At 41.9% G+C, this 12,689-nt stretch overlaps 1 protein-coding gene across 2 annotated transcripts in view; it reads right to left on the minus strand.

Annotated features, from left to right (window-relative positions):
- Positions 1-10,991, minus strand: part of CNOT6 (CCR4-NOT transcription complex subunit 6) — a 29,056-nt gene extending 18,065 nt beyond the window's left edge. Inside the window, exon 1 of one of the 2 annotated variants that reach the window (XM_026047426.1) lies at positions 10,978-10,991. The gene's annotated coding sequence lies outside the window, so the exon portion shown is untranslated. Of the gene's footprint in view, positions 1-10,555; positions 10,909-10,977 lie in introns of those variants that run through there. The other variant, XM_026047424.1, reaches the window with a different exon arrangement.
- Positions 10,992-12,689: the final 1,698 nt, after the last annotated feature.

The raw sequence follows: 12,689 nt of genomic DNA on the forward strand, positions 1-12,689 counted from the left end.
GCAAAATCAGCTTATTCATTTACATATTTGCTTCATGTTTTTAAATTACACAGCTTTTAAAGTTACATTTCTACTTTCAGTTATCACAAATAGCAGCAACGCTCTTCCATGGCTCTACAGGCACCTAAAAGCTTGTATTTCCAGGAGTCAGCCATCTTAAACTGCCACATCCACAAATGTGCAGGCAGCAACGTATAAAATGGTCTATATACAATAGACAAGGCAATTCAATACCACTAGCTCAGACAGGATTTAGAAATAAATCCCTCAGAAGTTTGCTTGGAGTTATACTGTCATACAGCAACATTAAAAACCCTATAAAAAACCCACTCAACACAGAGGAGGCCATGTGGGTCAAAATGACAATTACTCCTAGATAATCTACCCTTTTATTTTTTAGTATTTGCTACCGTGCCTATTTTTTTTTCCATATCCTTGAAAAAGACTACAACAGAAGAAATGTAGTACTTGCATACAAAATAAAGAAGCAATAATCCCTGCTAGATTAGACTATCAACCATATTTATTTTCTGTTTGAGTTTGCTGGAAAATGTTTACTTCACACATTAAAAATTTTTTACAGCCAATTTTGTGTCTTAATTAGAATAAAGTTTTGAGGTGCAAATGCTTACTTTAGTACAACAGCTGCTTTCTTCCACTCATTTACACTCCTTCCCCTTCCCACTCCCACTGTGGTCAAGAACACATTTACACAGCAAAATGAAATTCCCCTTTGAAATGTGAATTAGAGGTCAAATGATGAAATTATAAATACCAGCTGGGTTCAGCTCCTTAAGGAAGCAAGATCTTGAGTGCCTAGAATACCAGCACTATAAAATAACACTTTCTCTTTAAAAGAAACTCATTCAAGCAGATAAGATGCAATTCTCATCAGTAAAAAGGTAACACCTAATTTCTCCCCCTAGCTACTGTGATGCTAGATGGCAAAAATCGATGCAAGAAGCATCACTTCCAAAACTGCTATAAACAAGGAAGCTTTTCCACAAAGACAGTATTACACAGCAGCACCGTAGATTTTCAGGAATTATTCAACCTCCTTGGTGATCAGATGCTTTCTCTTTCTGCGGCTCCCCGCCTCAATAAATCTGTTCCAATTCTACAAGCAGGTAGAGCAGAGACTGAGCTCCTGCTCAGTGCGGAAATACAAATAATCCCTCGAGCACAGTCGATCACACGCACTAATTAACAGAGGCACTGAGCAGTATATCTCACTCCTTGCTACGAGGACAGGCTGACACACTTTTCTAGTGGTTTTGTTAATGTGCACTGTAACACTCGCAGAGATTTAAGAACCCAAGGTTTTCACGTTGGCTCTGTGCCACCCAGTTGATGCTCATCACCACCCTCAACCAGCACCCAGGCTCTGCTCCTTCCCTCCTTGTTCTCAAGGCTGCCTTTTAAAGGGAGCAATTCTCTGATGTTGGGGGATTAGCAAGGGGATAAAAAGCACCAAATGCATGAGGGAATCTCCTTGCTTAAGGACTGCCGCAGCAGCCACACAGGGTGGCATTCAGCTGCTCAGCTGCAGGCACCACTGACACCAGCCCCTCTGGAAAAGCAGGGCAATCGTTCTGCCACATTTTATCATTTTTATCTGTCGTGCACAGTTCAAGACTTCTCAGGACCTGACAAGGCCAAACTTGAGTCATATTTCATAGCTCTTCACAAAACATCAGTCTGGGGACTTGAATCAAACCTCACAACTTCACACAGCATGCAGCAGTTAGAGAAAAGCATCAGGCTCTTTTATGAGCCATCACTGTCTCTCGTCCTGTCTTCAGCCCCTGAATCCTCAATTTAAAACCTGCTGAGTTGCCACAGTATAAACTTAAATGCTGAGGCAAACATCTGACAAGGAAACCATCACATTAACTGATAAAACTGCTTTAGTCTGACAAAACTGTAAGTAAAAGCCATAAAATAGTGTTGAACCAAATTATTTGCATCAATAACTGCATATTTGATAATGTCGCTAATAAGATGACAATTTAGGCCTCTCCAAAAGAGCTTATCAACTGTTATTTTCTGTTATAATATCATCTATTCAGTTACATAGCCTGTGAAAGCGCCACTGATAATCAGACTGTGATTATGTGGAACAAGCTGGTTGTTAAAGGAGAAAATCTTTATAAAAGAGATACAGCAGAGATGCCCAGAACACTTTCCAGACTACAGGAGCTTGACAAAAGAAGATACTTGAACATGTTTAAATGCAAATTAAATTACTATCCTGTATTGAGTTATTGAAATTGTATTTAAACATCTGTGAAAACAGAACAGATTAAGACCTTAAAAGATATCTAGCTGCCCATTCTCACCCACTGTCACCATCTTAACATAGAATTAACCCTGCTTACTCTGTTGCCTGAAAGAGAAGACTTTGGCTGGGTTGCCAGCAGGCCAGCTCTTCAGCCATGTTACTACCCAGACAAATTAAAAAAGCTCAGACTATTGCCTGATAAGACTCTGGAATGGTTAATGGTCTCCTAAGCTGCAGGAAGGCAAAATGTGGAAACTGGACTAGAAGGTATTTAATGCTCCAGGCAACTATATAAGCTGCCAATAAATATTACCTCTGAATGGAGAGGGGATAGTCTGGAAAAGCTGCTTTGACAGCAGGGAAGAGGGTACGACTTCTTCCTGTTCTTATGCTTTTTTAATGAAATTGGGGTTGGTAGAGAAAAGGAATTAATCCAAACAGCCAGGCAGGCAGCACTTCTGGAGGAAGCAGGGAGAGTTTTTATTTTTCAAGAACTGAAAAATATTACAGCAGCTCTCTGTACCTTGAAATGCTTTCTTTGATAATACAGATGAATTAACTCTCTCAAACTTAAATGCATTAAACTACTGTAGATGGCCTATTAGTCCTTTAATTGTTGACTTTATTATAAATACATACTTGTACTTCTTGTTACTTTAATTAACTCCAGTGAATCACATATACAAATATATACATATACAAATCCAGATCTAACAAAGTTAAAAATTGAGTAAGGAAATAAGTAAAAAAAATGCACTCAAATTATGTATGCTCTGCAGTATGATCTACCAAATAATTGACTTCTGCACTGCTAAAGGTAGCAGGATAATCTGAAATATTTGCTATTAATTATAAATGCTTTAGCGGGCCAGAGGCTTGTAAGAAAACGGTAGTAGATGAGAAAATTGTCCTTTCCACACTCTAATACTTCTAAATTCATACTATACTATTCATTTGCAACCATCTCCCAGCCTCTTGCACTGTGGTTCTACCATAGATTAAGCAGAACCAGTGGGGTCCTGCAGCAGTTCCTTCCTACCCAAGACTCTGTGTTTCCACTTTGAACCAGCATTGACTTCTTACCAAAAAGAAAAGGAGCTAAGGAAGAGAAAGGAAGGGTTAAAAAAGGAAAAAATATTTCAGGAGGGTCTAGCTTTGTGCATTCTGTTAGTAAGGTAAAGGTGGATTTGCACAGCTGTTGATTGAGTTGCAAATACAACAGCATTAATTGTCTTTCTGACCACACCTACCCAAATTCCCTTCTTTCGCAGCAGGAAACAAAAAATCTTGCTTCCAACTGCCATCATCCAGGCATTGGTTAAATAGTAACACTGAACAAAGTCTAAAATCCTAACTGAAGGCAAAGTACACAGCCTTTTAGATAATTTAGAACTGTAACAATTTGCAAAATGTACATGTAGCTGAAAAACACTGACCTGTATTTATAGGGTTAAAAAAATCTACTGTTGAATTGTATTTGAAAGTGTAAAAGTTACTGCTTTAAAGACAGTCATTACTTGAAGTTTATCTGGAAGGCATGACAAATGTAAAAAAATAGCTACTACACTATAGGAAAAATAGTTTGATAATGTTGTGTAACATTTAATATATACATAAAAAAGCTTAAGGATTGCTCAAGAAGCTCTTCCTTAAAGGACACTCATTTCTGCTCAAGCAAATACAACCCACTCTTTAAATAAGCGCTTTTTTGAAATGGATCAAGCTTATTTGGCTTTCCTGGTCATCTCATAGTCGAGATTTTACTTAGCATATTACAAATTTCTATGGAAATCTTATAGAGTTCAGCTTTAATAGACAAAAGAAGCAACAAGGACATGCAAAGGGCACTGTCCCCAGCTGGGAGGACAAGGTGCCACAGCTACTTCCTCCTAACAAAGGACAACAAAAGTTGCACGGGCTTATGACAAAGCTCAGGACCCACAGAATTTCATACACTGACGAGTTGAGCCAATGACCATCTTCATTCTATACAGTCTACAAACAATAATTATCTAAAAAAAAGGCAGAAATATCCACAGGCAAGATAATATGAAGAAAACGGAAGGAAAGACCTCAACACAACCCAGCTAAACCTCAAGTGTCACATGAAATAAAGTTTATACACTTCAGTTTAGCTTTCATTTAGGATTATTTAGGAGGACAGCAAAAATAAAACTTAAACTGTACCTAGGACAGAATTAAAAGTTTTTTTTATGTATGTCTGATAGGCTATTACTCCATTTCTTTAAAATTTCATGCTAATCTTATTTCTAGCAATGTGTTACTTAAAAGGCATTAAACTGAAACTTTACATTTTGAAATAAACCTTAACTTGCACCTACGGTTTTGGATTTCCCCTAACTATTGGCAGATATGCTCATAAATAGGAGCAGTACTCACATCCTGCTGTGAAAAACAGCTTGTCGTTCTATTTTGCTACAACATGTAACTGGGCAAGAACATAAACTGAAGCTCAAAAATGCTGGTAGTAAACCAGCATTTAGAAGATAAAATCTGAAAGAATTAAAGCTTTCTCAAATCCAAGGAACCCTTACTAAAGCCTACTAAAATGGAAGTTATACGTACTTTGATGTTCAGTAGAAAGAAATTTGAGGACTTGCCAATGTATCAGCACACAATCTTACATTTAACATGTTACGAGCTAATAGAATCACTCTACTGAAACACAAAGAAAACATCAAGCATTGCAAGAAAACACAGACTTTTCCCCCTCCCATTAGCATGCTACTCTTAGGTAAATATCAAGCCCATTATAAAAACACCTATTTATTTGCTGAATAGTGTAAACACTGTTGGCATTGTTTAAAATACTGGTATTGAAGCAATTTTCCTGACGCTAAGTACACAGCACTGAGAATACAAAATTAGGCAATATGAGAGTGGACTATTAGCTAAAGAGTAACACCCTCCTCTTTCCTCAGATTGCACACTCTGAATTAAAAATTTACTTTGACCTAGAGCGGGAAGGCAAAGCACATTGCAGCTGCTTGCACAGGCGAAACCCGAGCAGCTCGAGGGCGATTCCTGAAACACTCCCCCGGCCCCAGGGGATCCAACTAGGATGCGTGAGAAAAAAGCCTGGATTCCTTCAACCCAATTTACAGTCTAATGACGGAGTAACATAAATAAATGCTGTTGAGTGCCCAGCACTAAATCAATTGATTCATTGCAAGTGCCCTTCTCCCTGGCAGGCCCACATTTTAGTGGCTGTTAGTATAACATAATGACTTCATCGGGGAAGTAATGCTTCTTCATCGAATTTTGAGGAGTTCTAAAACTAGAATTTCACATGACTGCCAATACAAAACCACAGCTTACCCTTCCTCTTTTGCTGACTTAGATAATACAGTTAAATATGAATATACATTATGGCTCTGCAATATGTGAATACAAGATCTTGGTCAAATCAATTTACACAAGCTCATGCAAATCTGCCTGAGCTATAATTAATCAAATAAAATCAAGTTACCTGCTTTCGCATATCAGTAAATTCTACCACAGCAACTTTAAAAGGTTAACAAAACCATTTTAACAGTCTTTTAAAAACAGTGGAGTCCTGAAAAGTCCTTAGCCTAACTCAAGCTGACTAAAACTAGACATAGCCCTTCTACGAGAAAAACAAACCATCTGCCTAAGACTGCCTGCGTCATAAAAATTAGAGGATACTTTTGCCATTTTCCACGGAAGACGATGTGATTAGACAACAGAACTGCATGGCATCTTCCAGACCTGGTTCCAAGTTGCATTAAAATCAGAATCAGTCAATTCTTATTTTTAACATAACTCTATTATTAGCTTTTAACCTCTGGGCATTTCAAATGCAATTCAAGTTCGCTTGTCTTCCTACTTGATAGGAACACAAGCTCCGTAGTTATGAGGTGTGCGGTGGGGGAATTGCCATTTTCTAAACCTCCTGTAGGCAGCACCACCACCCTCTAACTCCACCAACCACCATCATCTGCTCACACATGAGCATCTTACAAGTCACTATTTTAACAAAGAGGAGAGGAATCCACCTCTGAACTCTGAAAAGGGCAGAAAAACCTCATCTCTCAGTTTCACAAGTGCCAAAAGTGGCAGAGAAGCAATTTTCACTTCCACATGTGGTTGGTGTAAGGCCCGTCTGGGCTCAGAAGAGCCCTTCGCTGTTCAAGGAAGCACCAAAAGGCTGTTTGAACACACAGGCCCTTGACTGCTCCATCTTTACATCAGATCTGAAAGACAACATCCTAATTACGTCAAAACCATCCTGCCTCTTATCCTGCGCATCTAATCATTAGAAATAGCATCCACATGTTCTCAGCATAACACATAGTCCAGATGACTAGACGAGTTGTCTTAATAGCAATTATACATAATCATGCCTATAGTAAAAGGCTGCCACACACAAAACAAACACAAAACCAAACTGAAAGCTAGAATTGACCTTTATATGGTATCTCTAGAAATACTTAGGCTGCAATATTAGAAACGTACATTAATGCGAGTACTAGAAAACAGGAAACTCTGAATGTTGAATATTTTACCATATTCTGTAGTATCGATACATTTAAAGACCAGGTTAACTAATCACATTAAGAACTTGCTTACGTTACATAATTATATACTGTATAAATAAGATGGAACCTAAAAGATCAGCTTTGAATTGAGGCGTTACATTAAAATAGAGCCTCAAGTTTTAAAAAAGCAAATAGGTGCTCAGAGCAAGGCTCAACAGCTTCACTAACAAATATCCTCAGAAAGCCATTGGAAATGGCCTTATGCTCTGGGACACTGATGCAACACTAGCTTTTATTCGAGATGTTATGCCCAGGATATCATATTTGATAATGCAGTTATGATTATTCATAAAACTAATTAACTTTTTTCATTTAGAATAGAAAGAACACTCCATAATGCATCATCTTGGTCCGAATCACATTGTAAGCCACTTGGAATACCGACATTTATACTCTTAAGTTTTCTTATCACGTTTGTCCTTACGCATAAACAGAATGATTTTCATCTTTCGGTGTTTCGGGGTGAAAACACAAATTACCACACACCACACCAAAGTGTTATTCTGCTCTCTCAGTCTTGCAATGGAACGAGCTTTGAGGGCAAGACAAAACCCAATTATTTTGGGTGAAATTCACTCATTAGTTCACTGTCAGTATTCCTGCCATAGACCTGAACGAAAGCTTGACAAAAAGACCCGAGTATCCAACTTGAAAACACTTCCCCTTCCCAAAAAGGAACTATCAGCTATTTAAATGCTAGTAAATATTAGAGGTGCTAAGCTAAGCGCAGCTCAGCTTATTGCAGAACTAGTTCACACAGCTCACGCTGTACCCATCTAGCCACATCCTGATATGAGCAGCAAGACTATTCATAGATTGTTTTCACTTCCAATTCAGTCAAGGCTGTTGATGCTGCTCCACGACCACCCTCTGGAGCAGCAAAACCAAACTGAGAGGGTTTTTCCCCCCCCTCCTATGCTGTGTCCTGCTTCACCATGCCCTCAATTGTATCAGTGCACAGCTGAGCATGCTGTTTGAGAGACAATGCTGTAAACCAGAACAATGACATCATCCAGGTACGGAAATGAGTTGTGGTGGTGTTGGGGTTTTGTTTGTTTCTTTAGGAAAAATAATGCTAAAAAAAAAAAAAAAGCTGTCATCTCACTGGCTGGCTGTAAATAGTAATGCAAAGATGGCTGCATTGACAGCTTGCATGCAGGTAATGAGCAAACAGCAAAATAGCAAAGCAACTTCCCCATCTTAAACACAGGAAAAAAGCCCTCATATACCACTTAATGTATGTACTTAGTGTATCTTAGTATCTTACTCCCCACTGGCATATCAGTAGTAACAAAAAAACAAAAGCGTGTGTGTATATCCAGCCCATTCCCATACACCATGACTGATGATTATTGCAAAAATCAGTCTCCAGAAAGGGTTCTTTCCTGACTTTCCTCAGCAAAGCAGAGCCTAAACAAAACCCCCAAAAAGATTAGCTTTGTCTTTACTACTGCAGGTAATCTAACTGCAGGTGACTCTGAAACTTAAGAAATTATTAAAAGTATTAACGGTATTAAGAGTCCATCATAAAATGTCTTAATATGTTTTAGTATTTAGCCATCTACTATGCAGCCTCCTTGTTCTGACAGGTGATAGAGATCAGACTGTATACCCACAAACACAGTTTTGTTTGTTTAGTTTCAAGCCTTCCTGTCTTTGTAGGTGTCCTTTCAATGTGTTCCAAAATACATACAAAAAAAAAAAAAAAAACTGTCTGTGAACTGCAGCCAGTTCTGAAAGGGCTGCATCTGATCCCTGACCCAGCACGCTGATCCATGCCGAGGGGTGCTCTTGTACAGCTCCACTTAAAGTCAGATGAAACTACAGGATAAGTACTGTGCTCATTAATATAGATTTCCAAAATATCTAAGGCAGTAAAGCTACATAGATTATTTGCAGTGTGCAGTACATTATGGTATGCATCATGGTCTAGCTATGGTGAGATGAAGTATCCTAACAGCATGAACCATCAGATTGGCTCAGCAGCTCCAGAAACCCCTGGTCTTTGAGTTGACACTGAGCTTCTCTCCCCTCCATAACAAGAGCTGGGGGAGGCCTTGGAGATGCTGATATTGGAAAACAGTATAAAATATTTAGAACAGGCTTAACAGAAGAAGCTGCTTAACTTGCCAAGTTAAGCTTGCACATCAGGAACACAATTAAGATGCAGGGGAGAAGAACCACAACATCAGAGCTCTGTCCACCTACACCCAGGTGACAGCCTCCAGAAAATAGCTACAGGGGTTCCCATCTAAAACAAAACAAACAAACCAAAAAAAATTCCTTCTGCGGATCTCTATTATAGCATCAACTGCAATCCTAAGAGCAAGTATTTCATTTCCAAGATAAACAACAATGTATACATTTTCTGTTCCTCATCTCTCCTTGATTCTTTCACTAAATAAAGGCCTCTGAGGTATTTTAAAAAAAAAGCTGCAGTGTTAGAAAAAAAGAAAATAGCATTGTTGCCTTTTTTTTTAAGCAAGCACCATCTTGGAAGCACTATTAATGCTCAAAAGTGCACATTAAGCATTTAAACAGCTTTTTCTAAGGGATCTGCCTAAGTATTTGTAAATGCTACAAGGTTTTAATTGCACAAATCCCTCCATGTAGCAACTGTGAAGGCAGGAACCAAAGTTAATGCCAAACTTTCCTGTTCAGCAGACTTCTACAACCTAATTTCAATGTGGGAACATATTTTATGTGACTTTATACAATGCTAGTAACGTAAAAACAAGTTATTTATACACCCATCACTTCTAATTGAGCAGCACCGATATCAAAGAGGAAACATAGAACATGGCAAATCCTACGGTCAGTTTGAGAATTAAAGTACAAAACTTTTTTAAAAAACAAACAAAGAGCAATTCATAAGACCTATAAGACAATTTATAATACACAGATCAAAAAGAAAAAAACACAAAAAGATATACTTTGCCACACGACAATGGTGAAGCTTGCTCTCAGACAATTAGGACTAAAACCAGGGTCTGCAGAGATTATTCTCGTGGAGTTTAATGTTCCAACTCATACCTAATTATTACCTTAAGGTACTGCACATTTCTCCTAACAAGAAGAATATGGGACTAATTCTTGTAAAACAATATGCGCTTAGATTCCTTAGACTGAAAGCAGCTTTCATGCATAGATATATGGCCTGGGCATAATAGTCACTTAAAAGAGGCCATCTCTGAACAAGGGATGGTATGGTACAAGTGGCCTATGCACACATGTATAGCCCAAAATATACAACATAACAAGGGGCTAGCAAACAGAAGGGGGCCTACAGCCTCTGCAGCAGGCCTGCTGGCTGCAGCATAGCAGGTGCTGTACAGGCACAGGAATACAGAGTTTGGGTTCACCGCCTGGCCTCCTGGGCACGGTGGCTATCCAAATAAGACACACTGCACTACAAACAAAAATACTTGACATTTTGGTGTTCCTAGTGATAGATTCCAGCCTATTTTTGTTTCTACTACCATGCTTTATAAAATGGATGCTTTTTGCATTGAGTTGGAAAACAGCGTTTAGCTGGCTCATTCATTTTTGGGTCACTCACTTGAAATGTCTCACTAGAAACATCGCACTTCTAAAGAAGAATAAGTCCTCCTAATATTTACTCTAAGAGTACCATGCTCCACTTTTGACCCTTTGTGACATACTTTTATATATAGAAAATGTCAAAAGTATTTACCTGTCCATGCAAAATTACAGTCTCATCTATATATTTCACTTCTTCCTCTAACATTCAGAGGAAGCAAGCAGTCTGAATACATCAAAACCGTACTCAGAGTTCAAGCTGAATATGCAAACAGAGAAGAGATGCATGGTAGAATCCTTTTTACAAATGGACTGCTCCAAGCAATTCAGATGCAAAGCGAATAAAGAGTTAATCCAAACATGAAGGGCTCCATTTCAGTAATAACATGAATAAACCCTCACAGAAGGCTTCATTGCTAGCAGCAAACTCCACAGAGTCCAGATGAACCAGCAGGAAGAACAGAGGGTGGATAATCCTGTAAAATTACCCCAGTGGAAATGTTGATAAATTCCCAATTACGAGACCCGCTCTAGAACAGTGAAAGGGGAAAGAAAAAAAAAATACAATGCAATTACCAGTCAACGCTTGCATATCTTCATATTTAAGCCAAATAAATACCACAGGTATTTCTTAAACCCCCAAATTTTGCATTACTGCTACCTGTGATGGCACAACCTAGCTTAGGAAAGTAACCCTCCAAAAAAAAAAAAAAAAAAAAAAAAATCCAAAAAGAACACCAAAAAACCTACTAGTCACAAAGAAAATGTCAGCCTACAAGCTTGTATTTTCAGCAATGCATTCTTTTTATGTGCATCTGAACTAGAGGTCCAGCTGTAACAGAGGTTTAGTAATAAAAATATTAGGCCACCTTTACTACTACTTCATTCCAATGATATTTTTCCATATTGCAAAAAGCCAAATAAGTCAGCACACATTTTTAACATTCTTTTTTAAAAAAAAAGTTGCTGACAAAACACACTGGCAGTACAGAGGTGTAAGAAATGGGGCTAAGGCCTCAGGGAGCGCCCGAGCTGGGGGCTCTGAGGGCTTTCTAGGAGAGGAGGCAGCCAGGCCCGCACAACTCCTACCGCACCTCCGCGCAGGCCGCACCAGACGCCTCCCATCCAAACTCAGCTTTCGGGCAAGTGCGGGGGCGCAGCTAATGAGCGCCATTAAAAACAAAAGCCAAATGCCCCCTAATTAGCGCAATTGGGGCCCAGCGGCCCCTTCCGGCGCGCGCCCGCCGTCCCAATTCCCCTCTGTTTACCCCTGCATGTGTGCGCGCCCCGCCCTCACGTGGCCGCGCAAGGCCCGCCCCCTGCCCGCCGCCATTGGCTGCCCGCGCCGTCCGTCACGCCCCCCCCCCCCCCCCGCTCGGCTGGCAGGGCCGCTCCGGCCTCGGCCTAGGCCGCTGCCGCCGCCGGCCCCCGCCGCCCCGCCGAGGGGGCGCCGCGCGACGGCCCGCGGGGAGCGGCGCTGCGGCCGCGCGCCCGTCAGCTCCATGCCATCCCCCTCCCCCCCCCCCCCCTTCCTGCCCCCGTCTTTGTTTATTTGAAACTCGATCGCACCGTTGTAAATAACATAAAAATAATAATAATAATAAAAAAAAACACTCGGGGCTCCCCGCTGCCTGCGGGAGGGTTTTTTTTCCTTCCTCCGCGCCCCTCGCGCCGCCCCAGGCCAAGCAGCCCCCGCCGCGCCGCTGTTTACCTGCCCGTCGGCGGGACGCGCCGCCCCCCCCGGCCCCAACGCGGCCCCCCAGCGGCGGCGGCGGCACCGAGCGGCCTCCAGCGCCGCCCGCGGCCGGGCCCGCACCCCCTGCCCTGCCCTCCGCCGGGAGGGGCTCGGCGGCCGCCGCCACAACAGCCCCTTCGGCCCCCCCAGCCGCAGGGGGTGCAGGGGAGCCGAAGGGGGCAGCCCCTCCATTAACTCCCGCCGCCCCCTCCAAACTCTGAGTGGATCCAGGAGCTCCCTCCGCCATAACAGCGCCGCTCCCCTCCCCCAGAGCGCTGTCCCCCCCGCGCCGGGCATTAATCCCCCCCAAATAGCGACATTAACGGGCAGCAGGAGCCCCGCGGCGGGCCGGGGGCGGCGGCGGGCCCTACCTGTGGCTGCCGCATCCCCGCGCCCCCGGCGCCGCGTCTCCGCCGCCTGGCCGGCTCTTTGTGTGGCGCGGCGGGCCGGACGGCAGCGCGGCCCCCCCACGCCTCCTCCTCACACTCATTGAAAGCAAACAAGCATCATGGCGCTGGCGGCGGCGGCAGCGATGGCGGTGTTGGCGGCGGAG

Source organism: Nothoprocta perdicaria, unplaced genomic scaffold (assembly GCF_003342845.1).
Source record: "Nothoprocta perdicaria isolate Ctin4 unplaced genomic scaffold, notPer1 scaffold_5, whole genome shotgun sequence".
NCBI classification, from domain to species: domain Eukaryota; kingdom Metazoa; phylum Chordata; class Aves; order Tinamiformes; family Tinamidae; genus Nothoprocta; species Nothoprocta perdicaria.